The following is a 21,946-nucleotide window of genomic DNA, read 5'->3' as shown; positions in this document are numbered from 1 at the left end:
CCTTATAGGGGATAATTATGTTGGTGCTTGAACATGGGGCAAAGGAAAACATAAAATTAAGGCATGAAAGAGAGTGTGCCTATTTTGAGAAAATACTAGGATAATTGGTAAAGATTTTATTACCATTTTATTATACAAAGATATTGGTTTTCCCTTCAAATATGTTTTTTCAGCCTGTTTTTCTGGCATGAATCTGGGTGGAGTAGTTAAGTAACTGCTTATCACCGACGTCTTGGTACCATCTCTAGATATTGTAGGGGTATATTTTCAAAGCTGTGTGTGTTTGTTTTTTAACTTTGTGACCCCCTTCAACCAGTTCTGAAGTGCCTGGACTGCATGTTGCCATATAGGCTGGGTATGTCCATTGTGACATATTGGAATTGTACAACTTCTAATAGAATGCTGTCAGCATGGTATAGATGCTGAGATAACATTTAAAGTCAATGGGCCAGATCCCCAGCTGGTGTAGATCCGTAGTCAATGCAGCTGTACTAATTTACAACTGAGGCTCTGGCCCCGTAAGGCAGATTCTAATCAGGAAATCAGATGGAGGTTGATGGAGTTATTCTGGATTTACACTGGTGTAACTGGGATCAGAACCTGGTCCAATAAGCTACATGGTTAAGTTTCTCTGCAGTACTTTGAAAACGTACCAATCAGAGCGATGAAGAGAAGTAGAAGTTAAAGTACTCCTGGTGGGTGCCCACCTTATTCCTATTTTTTTTAAATGTCTAAGACCCCGTTTTGGTTCTATACCCCTGGTACTCCAGCAAGTCACTCTAGGGAGCCATGGTACCTGTGAAGTTTTGGGGTTTGATTTCAGAGCCTCTTTATCTGCTTGTGTCTCACAGAGCTAGGGAGGCATTGATCCTAGTGGTGTCTCATGCATCTACATTCCCACAGCATTTTTTCAAATATTCAGAAAATGGCAAGGAGGGTGAGAGGAAAAACACTATGTCCTAGAAACCAGAAAGGATGGGGATGAAGAAGAGTGGGAAGAAAAATCTTTAGCTCCTCCTACCTCCAAGTCAGGGGTGGGGATAGAGGAAAGGTAAATATTGGGCAAAATTCTGTTCTGTTACCCAGATTTGACTAGTTGAATTGGATCCATTCTATTGAGTAAAGTTCCAGCATCAAACAATCATAATGTCCTGGCATTGAGGTAATGATTACATTGTTGTATTGCATCAACACACGATGACAGTTGTGACATTTCAGTGTCACATTGCAAACAGTGCAAGGTAATATCCAGAAATCACTTTGGGGTTACTGTAGAGATGTTCCTATTTGCAATTGGTATGCTTAATGCATTCTCTATGCCCTGCTGTATGTATTCACCTATGTTAATTTGTGCATAACGTTTTGAAAAATGTTACTCTTTCAACTGTTTTTTGCAGCTTTTTCTGTAAATTTATTTTTGCAGCTTGAATAAATTTACAGTATACTTTTTTGAATTTGTTTAAAGTAGCTCTTCATTCCTTCAATAGAGTGCTACTGAACTTCCCCATATTTAAAATGGAAAGTGTTTGTCTCAGATGAAATTGAACTCTCTGAAGTGCTAAAGCAGAGCCTGTGAGCAGTAAATGAGTGAGTAAGTAACTACCGGTAACTCTTGAAGATGTTTAGATAGCCTCAATATCTCACCCAAAGGAGAATGAAAAATCTGAAGTGCCTCATTTAACTTCATTGGCACTTTTTCAGATGTGCTGTGAATAGGTATTAAAACTATCAGTTTCTTAAAATAATTAGAAAGCAACTATTTCTGGGGAAAGCAGACTTGTGTATCATTTTGAATTCATAGGGTTTTACTTTGTGCATACAATGATGCTTAAGTTCGGGACTTTTATGTTGGGTTTTGTTATAGAGAAAATGAGTACTAGCAGGAGGATGAAGTTTCAGGAAGAGCTGATCTCACCAGGACTCAGTTCACCCTGTCAATATCGATGCTCTTGCAAGGATCATGTAGTTGCAGAGGACTCAGCTGCATGTTACAAATATACACGATTCATTTAAATTGGTCTTTGCAGTTTTTACTCTTTTTCCAGTATAAAGATCATAGGTTTTATTTTATTATAGTTTGGTACTCAGTTAAGCTAGGCTGGGTCACCTTGTACCACGCAACATGTTCATTTCATTCCTCTGCTAACAGTTAATGCCATATTTTTTATCTTTCACTGACTGGATGTCACAGGACATAACATTAATAGAAGACAGACACCTCTAATATAGTTTTATGAATGGCCTTTTAAAAAAACCTGGGATTTAAAACTCTACAGTAGACTGGTGGATATAGTCATCTACCTGATATATGTGAACTGTTTTCCCATTTCAGTGTCTCATCAATTATAGGTCTTATTCTGTGTTAGGTGAGGGTTTTTTTTTTTTTTTTAAAGCACAAGTAACTTCATTACACTTAATAAATTGCTTATTCTCTGTACTTAAAAGATTTCCCCCTTGAATATTACGATCAAGAATGGAAGAAGATACACAAAAAATAAGAGTCGAAGACTTGTCTAGTAGCTGAAGCACAGGACTGGAAACTGGGAGGTCTGGGCTTTTCTTTCTAGTTCTTTCACAGATTTTGTGTGTCCTCAAGTGAGTCATCGAATGTGTGCTTCCATTTCCCTGTCTATAAATTAGAGATAATACTTTTCTCTATCACGGTGATGTTGTATAGATTATTTCAGACCCTCTGTGGAAAGTCCTATAAAAGTGCAAATATAATTAAATTATGTTCAAGCTCTTTGTATCTGTGTGTGTGTGAATCATACTCACCACATATATTGCACTTAAATACCATGATGATGGGTGCCACATAAATACACAAATGCTTGTATGTATTTACATCTGTAGGTATTGATATGTATAAACACACTGAACTACTTATAAACCCTTTTTGTAGTAGTATTCCTTTGTGCATAACGTGAGTGATTGTGTATGCCCAAGGCTGCATTACAGGCCTAGGATAGCAACTAAAATAGTTAAAGATAACTTTAATATTGCTATGGACTGATGACTAAGGATGGGTTTATCTAAACTAAAAAATGACCTGATGTCTCCCACCTCTGAGACTAATCCATTTCGTAAGTACCAAAGGGTCTGGTTAAGTATCCCACCCTATCTGTCCTTCCAAAATCCATAAGGAAACCCTACATGTTCCTGATAAATGAGTGAGCCACGCTTCTTGAAAACTGGAGGCGTGTGTTTGTGTCATTTTGGCATGTGTGGGGCAGTGCAGGCCACAAACTTTTAGCTGAAGAGGAGATCCATCAGAAGATGGGGGAGAAAGAGCGTCCTTCAGTCACACTTGCAAAAAGGACAGTGGGGTTACCTTTGGGTGAGAGGGTTTTGTGACCAGTGGGGGCTCTCAAAAACTTTTGCATAAAATCTCTTCCATTTTTGGATGCTTATCTGAAGCAAACTTGTGAACATTTTGAAGTTTTCCTATTACTAATGGTAACTAGGACTAATTCTACTATTAAAATAATGCATAACAGAAGTAGAAGGGAGGAGGAGATCACTCAAGAATTCTAAACTGGCTGTAATGATCAGTTAAAATAGGTTGGTCAGTGAAGCTGTGTGGAGGATAGGAGAATGTATTCATGGTATTGATATCTGAATCTGGACTAGTGAAAGGAATGTGGAGTACTCAACTGTGTCCTCATGAGACGTTGAGCTATAGCACAAAACCAGTATTTTATTGGGTGGAATTCAGCTATCAGCCTCAATGCCTGACTGTTCCACTTCTATTCTGCCATCCTCAAATACAGATCTGCATTTGTTCTGTACTTATGATAAGACCCCCCCCCCAAAAAAAGGATGGATTTAGGAATCCTTAATATCTTTATAATCTATTGTTTGAAATAGGTGCCATAGCTGACCTTTACTGGAACAATTGATGCTGTTGAGCTTCTTTAGGTGTGTAGCCAAAATAACTTGTCTTTTTTTTTTAACATGGCTTTTTTGTTTAATAAACTCTTTAGCTCTTTCATATATGTAAATGCAAAACCTATCACTCTAGGACCATGTGGATTTGTGACACTTCCAAGGGGACCATGGGTCCATAAACCAATGAGTGGATTATGTAATGCTGCATAAACTCTGTATTGTGACAGATATAACCCAGAACCTGTATTTTTTATGTTACTTAACTGTTTCAGAACATCATGTCTGAGAGAACACACCAAAATGGAAATTGCTTCTACAGAAGGTTGCAATAAATATTGATTGGATATATTGCATTGTTGGGCTCCATATATTTTAGAATGTTGCCAATTCTCTTGGCCTAAGCAACACTGTAAATACATGCTGCATTTCCTCGTCATACATTTGTTGGATTATAGCAATTTGGATCCAGCAGTTTCAACATTTTATTCTTTACAATATGCTAGTTACAGTTACTTAAGGGGACCCTGTAACAAAATGACTAGAAAAAATTAATCTTTTCTAGACATCGAGAGCAATGCACATAATGCAAACACCAGTAATTTAATATAGTACAGAGTCCTATATATAGGTTTAACCAATGACTATTTGGAGCTTAGCTGGCTAAAGCGGAGAAAAAAAATTCCTTCATGTGGCTACGCCTACAAAAGAAAAAAGGCAGAATACAGTAGAGATCACTCTGTTCTGGTGGTCTGCACAAATCTGCCAACTGCAGCCCGAGCCCAGCACCCCCCCAAACCTGGCATCCCAGGTGGTTGCCTGGGTCGCCCGCCCCTAAATCTGGCCCATGGCAAATAACTTGTGTTGAAGATATTTCTGAAAGCTAATAGTTAAAGAAGTTACAGTAGAAATGACTTATAAATGTGTAGTTAGTATCCATGTTTATATCTTTTCTGTGTTGCATCCCTCTGAACATGAGCATCATCACTGTTCTGTTCCCAACTTAGTTTTCAAATGACTCTGGCCCATTGACCTTTAGGGCCCTATATCATATGACTTATCATACCACCATGTTGCCTATGGAGTTCAGGTGTTCCACAAGTGAATTTGCAGCCCCAGAGATGCTGACATTCTTTTATGGATCAGTATTTTAATTAACTTTCTAATGAAGTTTAGAGTTATACTCAAAGGTCTCCCTCCCCTTGCATCTTGCCAGGAACTTGGTCTTCAGCAGGATCCTATTTTACTAGACAGTCAAGAACAGACAATTGAAATCATTCTCATTTATCCTGAGGCAAAGACAGACACTCCTCCCCCACCCCGTGCCCCTTTAGTAGATATACACAGAAGTTTGCTAACTGTGGGATGGAACAGCAAGTCTACTGTAAACATCAAATAACTTATACAGGAATTCTTGGAAGAAGTTTCCACCATACTTTAAATATTGTGACACTGTTTCAGGCAACTGCTTTTCCACACTGCATTACGTTAATAGCCTCCTTGCAGGTTTCTTGGAATATGAAGAATAGGGGAAGCCTTCAGTAAAATGTTGGATCATAGTTTTGAATGGATGAGGATGAAGATGAGTTGTAGCTTTAAAGCTAATACGAGGTAGTCAGAACAGGAAGAGCTCTGAAGTAGGTCAGTACTTTTGCTTGCTTTTTAGATCAATGTTTCTGCAGTTCTGCATTTACAAATGTTTAGCTGGTATTAACAGATAGCATTGATATTTTTATGTTGCTTTCTTTGGAGAATAGCATTCTGGATCATTTTCTGCTGTTTTATCCCTTTTGTGATGTGGCTTTCTAAATCTCATGCTAATAAGTAGCTGATGGATCTCACCAGCAATCTTGGCTTTGCATTTAGTCTCTCTTCATTCTAACAATCCTGTCTACAGTACATACTATTCAGAAGGTGAATCTTGTATATTGCTGTTGAGTTGCCAGGCTTACAGTCTTAAGGTAATAAACCCTGCATTTCCCCATGGGTATTTGTGAATTAATTTAAAACAGTGATTTCATGAATGTTCGTCTTCTGAGATAGCAACAGAGGCCAGGGTCTATATCCTTGGCTGCAGCAGGTTTTTAAAGTCTCCTCATCTTGGGTTGGTTGTGTGGTGATCTGGCCTCCTTGTGTAAGTTAGAGCAGCCATTATACTGACTTCCAGTAGGCCCATTATGGGGCCAATATGGCAAATGAGGATTAGTGGGGTGTGGGGAAGCCTCAGGAATGTCCACTACAACACCAGCAGAAAGGGAAAATAACATAGGAGCTGCTGTACTGGCTCTGCCCTGGGGTCATTCACCTGTGATTGGCTCTACTGGCCTTAAGGCCTGCATCTGCTGGGGATGTGGCATAAAGTGGGCACAAGGTATCCTAGGATCTGGGTCCAAGAGTTTGCAAGGTTATTACACACTATAATTGCTGCATGGTAATATCTGATTAGAACTACCAATATCACATCTGTGTTGATAGGCACCATGTTACTCTTCAGTTCCACACAAAATGATGCACTCAAGAGGGCACAGCAAGGATCCTGAATGCCAAGTTGTCTATAAAATAGTGAACGAGAATGCTGCTGCTGACCTTGTTGATCAAAATTTTTTCATAAGCTGTTTCTGAAATGGGTGGATCTTCACCCAACTGGTGATCATAAAACTATAGCTAACCATTCCCTAGTCTTAGGTAAGCATGAAAGCATGTCTCTCTCACCAACAAAAGTTGGTCTAATAAAAGATATTACCTCACCCAAGTTATCTCTCTAATATCCTGGGACTGACACGGCTACAAAAACCCTTGTTGTGTTTAGATGTGCTTGTAATTATTAGAACTGGGAGCACTGGCTGTTGGGAGTCTGAAAGGACAGGAAACAGGAAGGAGGGGGTTGGAGGCTGAGTGAGAGTTACAGAGGGTGCAGCAGCAGCTTGGTAAAGAGGTTTCCACTGTAAAAATCAAGTCCTGTTGAAGCTTGTTAGTACCTTGTCTGCTTGATACGACAACACTGAATACATAGTTTTATGAGTCCAGCTTGGGGTGTGTGTGTGTGTGTGTCCTAGTTAAAACAAAAAATCTCAGTGCATGCGTACAAAGCTCAGTACAAATGATTTTTAAAAAGAGAAGCTAAAGAACCTTCCTTCACCCCAATTACCATTGCACTTTGAGCTAGCCATTCCACAACCAACCCAAGGCAAAAGCCAGGAGAAGCAACTGGCCTTAAGCAATAAACTAGAGGTCAACAGTTTTTATCTCTGTAGGCCTGGTGAAGGAAGTGAATTAAAGTTGGAGATCCTCTGCCAATAACACTTTTCCCTTTGATGATTATGATTGAGCAGTGTCAGTCTGAAAGACTCATCTGCTCTTACTTGGGAGTACACAGGATGAGAGGAGATCTTGGAACAAAGTATTATTATTACTACAATTTATGAGTATTTAAAAATTCTGTGTGTCTGCAGAGGGGGGAGAGTGGTAGGATCGGGAATAAGTAGATACTGTTCTCTTCGTGACCATACTTATCAACAGCTGTTTAATGGTGGGCGAAAGACCGGTGCTTATGGTGAGGGGCAAATGAGTGGGAATGGATTGGAGTCTCCCTAGATTCTAGTAGTGACCATGTACACAGGTGTAGTAATTGCAGTAGTTTTTAATTTCTATTTTCATGTGCTAGAGCAGTGGTGGACAATCTGTGGCCCATCTGCGGGAAGTGGCAGCCAGCATGTCCCTGTGGGCCGCACCGCTGCCTGCAGCTCCCATTGGCCAGGAATGGTGAACCACAGCCACTGGGAGCTGCGGGCAGCCGTGCTTGCGAACTGTCAATGTAAACAAACTGTCTCGCAGCCCACCAGCGGATTACCCTGATGGGCTGCAGGTTGCCCACCACTGTGCTAGAGCTAGGAAATATAGCTTTGGAAGAAAATAGATATAGATGCCTCTGTAGAGTGGTTTTAAGAAACAAAACTAATGTTTTTACAAGGGAAATTATTCCCTGACTTATAGAAATTTGGGGGGGAAAAAATTCCATTTTTCCACTTAAAACTAAAATGTAGATACTATGTAAATCTATAATGATTCTGCTAAACTAGCATTCATTGGTCCAGGTGCTAAGACCCTGATTTGATCCTCTAACAAGCTCAACACAGGCAGAGCTCATTGCTGCTTAGTTCTAAGTTTTTGAATTTTGTTTTTCTTTCATATTGATCCTCTAAGTGCTGAGAGAGGAACTGTAAATGCTTTTATTTCTCTGTAGCCATGTTAAAATTCAATTTCTGTTAGAAAAATTAGAAAACAAGAACATAGAGAAAAATAAACATCAACATCAGTTTAACTTTTTTTTCGTTATATTTTTCTGTTTTTTCTTTTAGAGGCTACCTGTCTATATCACTTTGGGAGAGTGGGGGTGAGGGAAGGAGGGTTCAAATACTTCTATCTATCTATCTATCTATCTATTCCACTTCTGTAGCTCCTTTTTCTCAAAGCATTTCACATTGATTAATTAACTAACCCTTAACACATCTGTTATCCCGCAGATGGATAGTCAAGGCACAAGAGATTGTGGCACACATTTTCAAAAATACCCGTCATCTTGTGTTAAAAAGATCCTAAGTATCTAACCCAGGACAACGCAGGCCTGACTCAGTGCTTGCCTAGAATAAGGTATTTTTGAAGTGTGTTAGCCAACACTCTTTAACGTTTCACAAACTTTAGTGTGGACAGGGCAAAAGTTGTATTTTAACACCTCTACCAGTTAATGTGAACTTCAAAGGAGTTAAATATGGCTTGTCTATACCAGTTAACACATGTTGGTTAAAATGTTGGAGCTAGCATGTTTTAAAAAGACATCTTTCATCTTAGTCTAGACAAGCCCTCAAAGAATTACTGAGCTCCCACTTTTTTGTCTTTAGTAGGGGAAAAAAGTTAGCTAACGAGGTAAATAACAAAGTAAAATCCTAGGAATACAAGACAGTTTGTAACTTTTCCATGTGTTTGAAGGTTGAGGTAAAGATTATGGACACGAAAGCTACAAACTGCCCTTGTCTAAACTAGGATTTTGTTTTGGTGTTGATTACCACATTGTTAACTAATGTCATGAGTAAGTGTGCACCTTTTTTTTCTTAGTTGAAGACTTTCCCATTCATGTCAAGAGGACCTCTGGGTGCTCCGCACTCCTGATTTATCAAACCCAAGGCATATAAAGCTGATATATATTTCTTAAACCTTTTTCTTTTTGTTATATCTTTTCTCAAAGGATAACTAGAATGTGTATGTTAAGAGCATTCAGGCATGAAGCTTGTAAATTAAAATATACTGTTATTAATATAAAAGTTTTAGTGGAGAAAAGAGGACTTGTTGCCAAGAATCAATATCAATAGAGGGTTTTTCCTATGGATTTAATATGACCATTCTTAGATTTCTTTTGGTTTTAAAATTCAAGGTTTTTATAAGGTGCTGTAGCTATTCAGTCAGACCACTTCCATAAGAAACATTCTTCTGGGACACTTACTGAACTGTTGGTATTATTTTGTAGGAAACTGTTTTAAAGTGAACTAGAAAATGTCCAAACCATCAAAATGTGGGATGACTTGGGAAAGTTAATATATTTATTGAAATGCTACATTAAAAAAAGAAAAAAGTGATAGTTTTAAAAATATATTTTAAAAATCCACTTCTTATAAGCAATAAACCAAAACCGTAGTCCAATAAAGACTGTCTAACTACTGCCACTTAACATAGTACACTTCCTTACTGTACTGCAAAAAGAACTACAGAGGGCTTGGGTATATATTTATTTGGCTTTCTGACATACTTAAAGAATGATAATACCGTTTATAAATGTGTTTGTGCTTGGGGTGGAGGAGGTTGGTTCACACTAGATTATCAGAGAAGGCCTACTAGCCAAATAGCCAGAACACTTGGTGTGACAAGACATTTTTACAACAGGTATATAAATATTAAGTATCTAGTTGGTTTCAGTGTCAGACTTTATGATAGGGGTTGTTTTAAAAAATAGTATACTGCATATCAGTCTTCAGGAAGACTGCTAATATTTTTTTCTTCATGACTTCTTGAGGCTGTGTTCATGATGCGGGTAGAGCATATGTAATTTTTAAAGAAAGTAAGAGATCATCTTACTGTAGCTTGGTTTGTTTAAATGTTTGTTTAAATAGTTAACCCAGTCAGGTAGAGTACAGGGAAAGATAAAACCAATTAGTATGTGTATGTTGCTTTGTACTTCTGTAGCTTGAGTTTCCCCTGAAAACTAGCGGTGCTAGTAAAACCAGATAAAATATTTACATTTCCTGGTACTTTTACATTCTGTTCTATTGCTTTAAATTATTTTTGTGTCCTGCTGTGTAAGTCATTGTCAGGGTATGCATTGTATAACTCCCAGTGACCTACTCAAGCATAAAGAGGAAACTTATTTATGTGCATTCTACCATGTGTTGGATATAAGTGAATATGAATGTGCATGCAAAATTCACGTTAAGTAATAGAAAACTGCTCTCACATGCTTTATGAGGAAAAATCCTTGTATACCCTGTTCTTCAAGAGACACCATCAACTTGAAAATATTTCCTTCTGAAAATGTTTGTACCTACTATGGTTATAAGCAACACACAAGATTACTATAGCTGAAAGATCTAGAGATTTTAAAAGGAACATTTTTCTAAGTTTGTTTACCTTGTAAATTTGATGATATTTTGAGTCAAGTCCTAATCCCAATGAAGTCAATGAAGCAAGCCTCCCATTAAATTCATTGGGCCCAGGGTTGCACCCTTTAGGTATCGTCAGTTTTGCAGACGGTTAGCCGTACTTCCTGTCTTATATACTAGGCTGTCATCTTTTCTTTCATCCGCTGCACCTAACATACAAGCTCTTTCAGAAAGTTGTTTACCAGTAACAGTGGCAGAGTTGTAGGTCTCAGATAGGTTTGTGCACGGAGTGAAGAGGATGTTTGGTGGCGTTGCTCTCAAGACTTTTCTAGTATTAAGAGAAGAAGAAAACCCTTTCCGTTTTTTTACAGGTGTATTTTAAAGAAGTAAAATTCAGGACATGCCATTCTTAAACTGATGGTTATTTTAATTATGTAATTTTTAAAAGTTCAAGATGACCATATCTCTTTAATGGTCTTATTCAAGGATGTATAAATAACTTGGATTGCGATGTCCCATTTTCAAGACAATGTTATAAATAACATGTATCCAACATAAGAAATGCGTAAAAATTGGGTTATTGCTTTTGTTTCTTTTTTTTAAAAAGGAGGAATCCAGATTTTTATCTCAACAGCATCTGTGCTGATGTAGTGCATCTTAAAGCCATCAGACACCTTCAATGTTATCCTATCAATGGCAATAGTTCCTCTTCCCACTGATACCCATGGGATTGGGCCCAGAAAGGAGGACTCTTAATTGTGAACAAACTCTATTGTCTGAGATAACACAGGCATTTATATTTTGTGGCTGGACTTTGAAGCTGAATTATGTGAAGAAGCCCATGGTGCAGAACTGTAATTGCAATCTACCTGTGCTCTGAACTCTGCAAATGAAGGCTACTTGTCCCAAGCACAGGGAACTGTTCTGGGGAGTGAAGAGAAAGCTACATGTCTCTACTAGGTCTGGCTGCAACAAAGCCAGTGTCCTGGTTTATTAGAATGCCTCTCAATTGTTGTACATTGTGAAGTGAATATTTGTTCTGCTCTTCATTCTGATGTGCAGAGTAACTGCACAATTGCACATACTTTTCTAAAGAGTACCACAATTGGAAATTTTCTCAAGCTCAGGGGCCTCAGGAGAGGATAAGTTAATGTTACAATATCTCCTTGAAACCCTATTTTTACTTTTCTTTTTTTTACCTTTCAAGAATGCTTCCCCTCTACACATCTGCTTCAGCAGACCAGTAAAGAGTTGGTACTGACTACTTATATAATTTTTATGAACTAGCATGAGTACAGTATTTTTGCTTCATAAAAATATATCCATGGTAGGAAGGAGCTATGAAATCCAGCAAACAGGAGTTTAATACAAATGTCTTTAAAAAACTAAACTTATGATTAATTCAATGACACTTCAAGTGCTACTTAATTGACCATTTGGCCAAGATAATACCACAAATTTCCTGTAGCTTTATGTGAAATTTAGAGCCATGTCATTCCAACTGGCAGCAAAAAGCACATCTATCTAAACACATGCTAAGTTACACCCTGGTGGTGCTTTCAACATCCCTGAAGTTACACCAAATACAAGTTGATGCAGAATTTAGCCCAGAAAGTTACTTTTCAACTTCAGCTCTTTTCCACTGACATCCACCTCTAGTAGAAACATAGGATTAACTGCAAGTATGAGGAAAACCATCAACTTTAATAGCTCTTTAGTGATTTGTTACCTTGAGGTTATTGCTTAAAATCAGATTTTTTTTATCTTTTAAAAAATGAAATCACAAATAATGCACCCAACAGAAAATGACAGCAAAGTAGGAAATGCAGGAAGCATCCAGAAATGTTCATTTGAACAGGCTCATCTGAAAAGATCATTTTGTGGAGAGATTTTAAATAACGTGTGAAATATATGGGCAATGTCATTCAATTCAGCTAATTTTACTGTTTTGATCATCTCCACACACCGATACTTGTGAGGATTATATACCAACATGAGAGGGTTTGTATGGCATAAAATAATCTGGGTTACAAGATCTTTCATTGACTCAGTCAGATTGACCTTTATGATCCATATGTGATGAATAAAATGACAGAGGAGTCTAGAGGATCTCTGGCTGTCACTGAAGAATTAATCATGATAGTGGAGAAGAAACTGAAAGCCCTCACTTAACATGCAGCAGAGTTAACAACCTTGGTATTGTAGTCCTCTAAATCTTTCTCAAGGAAGATAGAGTCAGCTGTAGGTTGCAACTACTTTTGGAAGCAGAAGGAATAGGGCTGGCTGCTGTTTTTCTTTGCCCTTCCCTAGAGGACACAAAGGTCTTGACAAACCGATTCATTGCAGTGTTGAAGCCCATCTAGAGCAGAAGGTTTCTAGCCTTGTGGCTGTTAGTGAGCCATAAGCTAATATTGATACTCTGCAAAATTACCCTCTAGTTTCTGATTTAAATGAAGTAGATATGACTCTACATTCAAAGCAGTGATGCTGGTGTTGGTTGTCTGTCTGTTTTTTTCCCCCCCTTTGCTAAACATGACTCCCATTAATCTGCTTATGTTGTACTACTGTCTGAACCTTCAGCTCCTGTTTCTCATAGAGTTTAAGGCCAGAAGAGACCACTAGATCATATAGTCTGACCTTCTGTATGTCATAGGCCACCAACAACACCCAGCACCCACACACTAAACCCAACAACCGAAATGAGACCAAAGTATTGCAACCCACAGGAGTCTAGATTAGTATGTGCCACAGGCAGAGACTAGGAGGGACCAATGTGCACCTGTTGTTACTTGCGCAAGTATTAAAAGAGCAAATGTAATTCAGTGTCTTTGCTCAGCAGTGTTAAGGGAGTATTTTTCCTCCATGTGTCAGGGTGCTGGCTAGGAGACCCTGAGCCAGCCCTCTGTCACGCCAGCTCCAATCAGGAACAGGGAATTGGAGCTGGCTGAGTGAGCCCAGGCCTAAGTGGCAAATGGGGAACAGCTGCCAGCCTCGTTAGCCGGGGGCTACATAAAGGCTGGCAGGAAGGAAGCCAGCAGGAGAAGCTAGGGAGTTAGAGGCTGTGCTCCCCTGCTGGCTGTAGAACCAGCAGTCCCTGAGGCTGTAAGCCTGACACTGTGTGTCGCTACAAGGTAGTAGGAACTTGTACTGTAAATAAAGAGCATGGGTGGTTGCACCAAAGCAGAGGTTTTTGGCTGGTTTGTGAGTGCAGAAGTGGCAGAAGATAGAGGGGCCCACTTGCGCCCTGTTACACTCCCCAAAAAGAATATGGTGTTTGAGTCAGGAAAGCCATGTGTATATGTCTTTAATAAAAGTGTATGACTTAAAAAGCATTTAGTGGCATAAGTTCCATCAACTCTTGTCAAAAAAATAATTTTACTTGAAATTAAATTAAACTTTGACTTTTCAAATAATTGTCTATTATCCAGTGGAAATGTTTTGATCATTTGTAGGAATCTTGACACCTACTGTTCTCTGTACTTTTTTTTATGATGAAAGGGTCTGAAGACACTGAAGACTTAGCCCTTGACTGCAGAATGCTTTGGGCAGATCTTCTATTAGAAGTTCTACCTGAAGGCTAAGTGGATGAAGAGGTTGGCGGTTACACTTCCCTCACTTGCAGGCTCCTTTTTTTAGTTCAGCCTTGAATGTCTTATTTTCCCTCTTAAGGGTGTTTTCTCATAGGGCACTGCCATACAGAACCCACTGTCTGTGTGTGTCTGTCACACACTGGAAGGCTTATCATAGTCCCACAGACTCCCATCCTGCAAGATTTTCTTGTTTTGAAACCTGGTTTTGGAGACAAGGCCCTCTTAGTTAGGGTGCCAGCGAAGATTTACAGATTTCTTGACTGGAAGATAACAGACTGCATAAGCAGAGAAGGGAGGAGAAAGAGTAGGAATACTCTGAATGCTGATTAGTTGTCATCCTGCTTATCAGAACAAATGAGGAGGAGGAACCGGTTGTCTGCATTGTTTCAAGCAAACCACAGCAAGCAAACTGCTGGCAAATGGGAATATAATTTGCCTTGCTTTTCTTCATAAAACTCCCACAGTGCAATTGGTCTATTTTTGTCTACAGATAAAAAGCTTAGCAAATATATACCTGTGTGTAAACCGACGTGCACCTGAGGTCATTTACAGTGATGACATGCAATGAGTTCTTTGATTTCAGTGATAGTGATCATTGTCTAGTTACCACAAGCTGGTGCAGCATGGTGTGTAAAATTGCTTGCCATGTCATGCCAGCTGGGAAAATAATATGTTTCAGTATTGTACAAAGAGAGTGTGTGTGTGTGTGTGTGTGTAAGTAAAAAATATATATTTGATCTTTATATTATGGCTGGTTGAGTTTTGTTGATAAGCCAATTACAATATTTTTAAGAAAGATACTGTTCTGTTGTATTATACTGTGATAATATGTACCAGCAGACATTGCTTCTTGCTGAGGTATTTGCACACTTAAAGACAGCACAAGTGCTTGTACATCTATTCTTTGTGTATCCAGAAATGTATGCTATAAACAGGGTGACGGAGAAGGAGCATTTAGATACTGGATAGTTTTACTTATGGCCTTTCTTTACACATAAAACTTACCATATGCAGAGGTGAAAGTAAGCCGGTAAAGCGTACCGGCTAGAGCCAGTACGCCGTGCCGGACTGCACCGGCTTTCGCTGCGGAGATTTAAAGGGCTCTGGGCTCCCCGCCACAGCTGGCAGCCCAGAGCCCTTTAAACCCGCGACTCCGGCGGCCGGGCTGGGGCCGGATTTAAAGGGCTCTGGGCTGCCGCGGCTGCAGTCAGCCCAGAGCCCTTTAAACCCCCCGCCTGCGGCTCTGGCGGCCGGGCTGGGGCTCGATTTAAAGGGCTCTGGGGTGCCGCAGCTGCGGTCAGCCCAGAGCCCTTTAAACCCCCCGCCGCAACTGAGATTTAAAGGGCTCAGAGCTCCCCGTTGCTGTGGGCAGCCCAGAGCCCTTTGAATCCTGGCCGTGGCCCCAGTGGCCGGGCTGAGGCCAGGATTTAAAGGGCTTGGAGCTCCCCTCAGCGGCAGGAGCTCTTGGCTCTTTAAATACCTGCCCCAACCCCACAAAGCTCAGGGTTCCCCGTGGCAGCCAGAGCCCCGGGCCCTTTAATTTGCCCCTGAGCTCTGGGGGCCTCCCAGCTACCTCTGCAGCTGGGAGGGCCTGGTTGATTTAAAGGCCCTGGGTCTCCCAGCTACAGCTGGTGCCCCAGAGCCTTTAAATCTTGAGGCCACGCCCCTTCCGGATGAGGCCACCCCCCACTCAGGACTCCAGCAGTACCGGTAAATCCTGTAAGTTACTTTCACCCCTGACCGTATGTAAGCTCACATGATGCAGAAGATGTTAATATAAAAAACAATTGGAGCTCAGAAAACAAATGGGTATTGTTGGTGAATAATGTAAAAATTATGATGTGATAATGTCTCTTGGGCAAGGACAGTTGAGCAACAGGGGAAAGATTTAAAGAATCTTTTTCCCTTGCAACAAAATCTGAACTTGTGGAAGCTAATAAAAATTGACTTCTAATTAGAGATTTATCAGCAGCAAAGCACCTTGCTTAAAAAACCAGACACTTGGACTTAACACAGCACTGATTTGTAGCCACCCAACTAGATAAAAGAACATGAGAAGTGCATCCAAAATCAGTATGTTTGCTTTTAAATTTTACCTGATATATTGCAAAAAAATGATAGTGTGGTGTTATGTTCCATCACTTCAGCAACTGATGAATGCCAGGTGATCGCTAAATGTATAGGACTATGTATGTATTTTTAGAGTATTATAAAATGATTGTGGTGCACCCAAGCAAATCAGACTGGTTTTGCTACCAGGTTTGATGTCCATCAAAATTACCTTGTTCTGTATATCACTACTTTATAGTTCATCAACATTGTGACTGTCCTCTGTGTCAGCGCATCCTTTACAAGGGCCAAGCATAGTGGGACATCTTAGTGCAGAAGGGAGCATCATCTATCTGACAAAGAGTCCTGTGGCACCTTATAGACTAACAGACGTATTGGAGCATGAGCTTTCGTGGATGAATACCCACTTCGTCAGACGCCTGTAATTACAGAATATAGCTCAGGTGGTAAGTCGGATTGGGGAATGGGGAGTGCACTTCACTGAGCTCCCTGATCCCCACCACCCCATGAGTTCCTTTGTGACTTTTCCCTTGAGTACTGGGCTGACCTGCTGAGTGTTAGTCATATACATGATTTAAGCCATGTATCTTTTAGTGAAAACAGGTCCCTTTTGCAAAGCCAAGAGACACATTCCTTACTCTTCTGTGACTGTGGGTGATAACATCACCTGCGGATGAGAAAACAAATAATCCCAAGTTTGAGTCGTGGCAGAAACTAATTTTAATTTATTTAGTTTTTAAAGACAAAATTTAAAACCAGGGGCCAAAACTATGCATGCACTTTACATTTGCGCAGACATTCTGTAACTAATATACAGTATCAAGCATTGAAATTATTTTTTATTAAATAGTAAAACTTCTTACTGTCCCTTTTAACACTTTCAAAATAATTATTTCTTAAATTCAAATTACCTTATTGTTTTTAAAGAGGGAGTACATAGCAGATTCATACTCTAATCATTGCGAAACTATAATGGAAACCCTATAAAAGTACATTAGACAGCAACAGTGATGAGAAATAAATTCATTAAAATCAATGTTATTCAATGAATACTAATTGAAGTATTAATGCTTGGATCAGGTTTTTCCCTGTTTGTGATTATTCAGCTTGTTGGAACTTGTTGGCTGATGTATGTCTCCCTGTTGATGAAAACCCTTTCTACATCCTGATTTGTTGGGCAATTTTTTATCCTTGTAGCTTGCACACCTAGAGGATAATATGGATTTTTTTTTCATAAAATAACATGGGAATTCTTCATAATAGATTTACTTTTTTCAATTTTGTTTGCTTAGTCATTTGTCTTAGTGAAAATAACAGTGCAGCCTACTGGATCATAGGCCCTGTGCTAAGCTGAAAGGTTTCTCTGTTTCTGTTCCATGTTTACATTTGTTAATTTCTCGTATTGTCTGAAGAAACATTGGTATCTAAGTGGGAAACTATTTTCTGACGTGAATTTGTTTTTGTTTGGTTTTTTTACTCCACTAGCAATCACTAGTTTCAAAAAATCAGACTTTACCAAACTCAGAGAACTAGTAGGTAAGATCCCATGGGAAGAAAATCAAAGGGAAAAAGGAGCTCAGGAGAGCTGGCAGTTTCACAAGGAGACAATATGAAGGCCAACTGCAAACAGTCATGGTGAAAAGGAAAAATAGGAAGAACGGTAAGAGACCAATATGGCTCCATCTGGAGCTCTTTAAAAACCTGCAAAACAAAAAGAAATCCTCCAAAAAGTGGAAAAGTAGACAAATGGCTAAGGAGGAGTACAAAAGAATAGCACAAACATGTAGGAACATAATCAGAAAGGTTAAGGCACAAAACGAGTTACACCTACCAAGGGACATAAAAGGCAATAAGAAGAGAATCTTTAAATACATTAGGGGCAAGAGAAAGATGAAGGAAAATGTAGGTCCCCTACTTAGGAGGGAAGGCGAGCTAATAACTGGTGACACTCAAGAAAGAAGAGGTGTTTAATGCCTATTTTACTTCAGTCTTCACTAAAAAGTTTTAGTAGTGACCAAATACTCAACAGAATTAATATTTACAATGGGGAAGGAATGGAAGCCAAAATAGGGAAAGGTTAGGTTAAAGAATATTTGTATAAGTTTGATGTATTCAAGTTGGCAGGGCCTGTTAAAATTCATCCTAGGTTACTGAAGGTACTAGCTAAAGCTATCTCAGAATCATCAGCAATTACCTTTGAGAACTCCTAAAGGATGGGTGAGGTCCCTGAAGACTGGAGAAGGGTAAAAATAGTACCTCTCTTTAAGAAAGGGAACAAAGAGAACCTGGGGAATTATGTACTGCCCAGCCTAACTTTGATACCTGGAAAGATACTGGAACAAATGTTTCAACAAACAATTTGGAAGTACACCTCTACCCTGATATAACGAGACCCGATATAACATGAATTCAGATATATTGCAGTAAAGCTGTGCTCCGGAGGGGGCCGGGCCTCGCACTCGGTGGATCAAAGCAAGTTTGATGTAACATGGTTTCACCTATAATGCGGTAAGATTTTTTGGCTCCTGAGGACAGCGTTATATCGAGGTAGAGGTGTATCTAAAAGATAATAGGGTAATAAGGAATAGCCAGCATGGATTTGTACAGAACAAATAATCCCAAACCAACCTAATTTCTTTCTTTGTCAGCATTATTGGTCTAGTAGATAGCAGGGAAGCAGTAGATGTGATATATCTTGATTTTTAGTAAGGTTTTGACACAGTCCCACATGACATTCTCATAAGCAAACTAAGTAAATGTGGTCTAGATGAAATTACTATAAAATGGCTACACAACTTTTTGAAGTGTACTCGAAGAGTAGTTATCAATGGTTCTCTATCAAACTGGGAGGGCATATCTAATAGGGTCCCGCAGGGGTCAGTTCTGGGTCTGACACTATTCAATATTTTCATTCATGACTTGGATAATAGAGTAGAGAGCTATGTTTATAAAAACTGCAGATCACACCTAGCTGAGAGGGGTTGAAAACACTTCAGAGGGCAGAATTAGAATTCAAAATGACCCTGACAAATTGGAGAATTTCTCTGAATTCAACAAGATGCAATTCAATAAAGACAAGTGTAAAGTACTTCACTTAGGAAGGAAAAATCAAATGTACAACTAGAAAATGAGGAATAAGTGGGTAGGTGATAGTAAAAGGATCTGCTGAAAAGGGTTTGGGGTTTATAGTGAATCACAAATGAAATACGAGTCAACAATGTTATGCAGCTGCAAGAAAGGCTAATATTCTGAAGTGTATTAACAGGAGTGTCATATTTAAGACACAGGAGGGAATTGTCCCACTCTTCTTGGAACTGGTGAGGCCTCAGCTGGAGCACTGTGTACAGTTCGGGGTGCCACACTTCAGGAAAGGTGGACAAATTGTAGGGAGGGTCCAGAGAAGAGCAACAAAAATGATAAAAGCTTTAGAAAACCTGACCTATGAGGAAAGGTTAAAAAACCTGGTCATGTTTAGTCTTGAGAAAAGAGGACTGGGGGACCTGCTAACAGACTTCAAATATATTAAGAGATGCTATAAAGAGGACTGTGATCAATTGTTCTCTATGTCCAGTGAAGTAATGTTCAGCAAGGGAGGTTTAGGTTAGATATTAGGAAAAACTTTCTAACTATAAGAGTCGTTAAGCTCTGGCATAGGCTTCCAAGGGAGGTTGTGGAATCCCCATCCCTAGACGTTTTTAAAAATAGGTTGGATGCAAACCTGTAAGGGATGATCTAGGTTTACTTTGTCCTGCCACAGAGGAGGGGGCTGGACTTGATGACTTCTCGAGGTCCCTTCCAGCCCTCCATTTCTATTATTCTGGGGTTATTTTAATAGCAAACTAAAGAAAAGTAATCCATAAAACAGATACATAATTTTCTCTGCTACAGCTATTTGTTATGCCTGAGTTATAAAATCCAGTAGTGTCAGGAACAGGTGTTTTCCAGTGCTTTTGTCTTACTCGGAGTGTGTGTGTGGGGGGTAGGGGGGTAGGTAGGGAAGAACAAGAGACTATCTTTCTATTATGACTTTGTTTCTTGTATTTTTCTGTCTATACTTTGATATTGCACGTAGAATTGCTACACACCCAGTTTGTGTATGTAGTTACTATAGCTATTTTTGTAACTATAGTGCTGGTAAAATGTGATTTCCTGTCCTAAAAATTAACCAACTGTCTAGAAAGTGCAAAAGAGTATAGAATTGAAATGTGTCCCTGGAGTGGGAGTGGCAACTCACCAGCAGGGCACTGACAAATGATCGATTATTTTCTGATTGTCATACAGAATCTTAAGTTCTTATTTCTGGGACCTTTGGGGAAACCCTTACAATATGAGTTTCAGTATGCTATGAGGCACAAGCTGATGCAGTACTTATAGTGTACACATGGTGTACAAAGGTACTTTAACATACTGTGGATATTGAATAGGGAGAGAGTGTCTATTTCTTTGAAATAACATGGCAGCTGTTGACTTTGTATGTTGATTTCCAATTTATTGTCTAGGATTATTATATATTTTGAGCTGGGCTTTGGTTTTTAATGGGTGCCTTTGTACATTTCAGAGGTAAATTTATTAATATTCTTTTCTTCCTCATGTGTAGTTGTTGTTTGTTTTTATTGCAGTAGCACATTACAGGTACCATCTGAGATCAAGGTCCCATTCAGTGAGGCACTGTTTAGACACTTTGTAAGAGACTGTCCCTGCTCAAAAGAGTTTACAATCTAAACAGACTAAAAAGGGTGGGAAAAAGAAAGTAATATTATCCCCATGCGACAGATGGGGAACTGAGGCACAAAGAGATTGAATGAGTTGCTCAGATTTACACAGGAAGTCTGCAGCAATACTGTGAATTGAACACCTGAATCCCAGTCCTGACCTTCCACCATAAGGCCATCTTTCCTCTCAGGACAGTAGACACAAAATCTCTTATGTAATTCCTCTCCCCCATCCTCTTAAGATTGGTGTCTCCACCTAGTGATTGACTTGAAGTACAGTAGACATGTTTAAAGCCCGGTCCTCTGGCTCCATGCAAGGCAGGTTCCTCAAAGGTAGGCCAGCTTTCTAGGTGTGTTTGGCTTTTTCTCACCCTGTCCTTTCAACTCTAGCAGCAGTTGTGATAAGAAGAGGGCCATTTGGCGGTATTTCAGGGGTATCAGACAGTTCACCTATCTTTAGTACTTTCTCAGCACTACCAGCTATTGAATCAGAGCCTATGCCTCAGATCAAAGGGGGGCTTCAGCTCCATGTGCCTGCAGCCACTTCACCATTTGACAGCAGCACTGGGAACAGCCATCAAAGGAGTTCTGGTGCTGATTTGCCTAAGCAGAATCTGTCTTATGGGAATTCACAACCAGTTTTCTCCTGCTGCTTCTTCAGGACTTGGCTAAACGTGACAGCAGACTCCAAGGAACAGGTCAATTAGAGAGGAAGGAAATGAACAAGATGTAAGACTGCTGCAAATGTTTTAAGGAGGGCAAAAATACCAAAGTCCAGTATCTTTCCTGCTCTGAGCCTTGCCCCCCGCTGCCTCTCCATATCTGTCTTCACAGAGGTCAGCTAGAGTTTGTTGTTCTAGGGACAGATTTGTTATTTAAACAGCTTCTTTGACTCTCACAAGCACCTGCACCCAAATTCTCAGGCAAAACACCTGTGGTCCTGAATTCTTATAGAAGATCCAAACCTCACTCCCTCTCTCTTTAGGAAAACTAGGTTTTAAGGGGAATAGTGACCACAGTTCCTTTGTTTAATTTCTGTAAG

The 21,946-nt window shown here is 39.6% G+C and overlaps 1 protein-coding gene across 5 annotated transcripts in view; it reads left to right on the top strand.

The window, feature by feature from the left end:
• Positions 1-21,946, top strand: part of FIGN (fidgetin, microtubule severing factor) — a 117,296-nt gene that overhangs the window by 37,683 nt on the left and 57,667 nt on the right. Inside the window, exons 1-2 of one of the 5 annotated variants that reach the window (XM_044978350.1) lie at positions 588-695; positions 1,488-1,591. The exons of 2 other annotated variants lie outside the window; for them this stretch is intronic. The gene's annotated coding sequence lies outside the window, so the exon portion shown is untranslated. Of the gene's footprint in view, positions 1-585; positions 696-1,487; positions 1,592-2,487; positions 2,548-21,946 lie in introns of those variants that run through there. 2 more of the 5 variants (XM_044978352.1, XM_044978353.1) reach the window with 2 other exon arrangements.

Source organism: Mauremys mutica, chromosome 10, assembly GCF_020497125.1.
Source record: "Mauremys mutica isolate MM-2020 ecotype Southern chromosome 10, ASM2049712v1, whole genome shotgun sequence".
Taxonomy (NCBI): Eukaryota; Metazoa; Chordata; order Testudines; family Geoemydidae; genus Mauremys; species Mauremys mutica.
The sequence above is the reverse complement of the archived record's forward strand: the minus strand, read 5'-3'. Positions and strand labels throughout refer to the sequence as shown.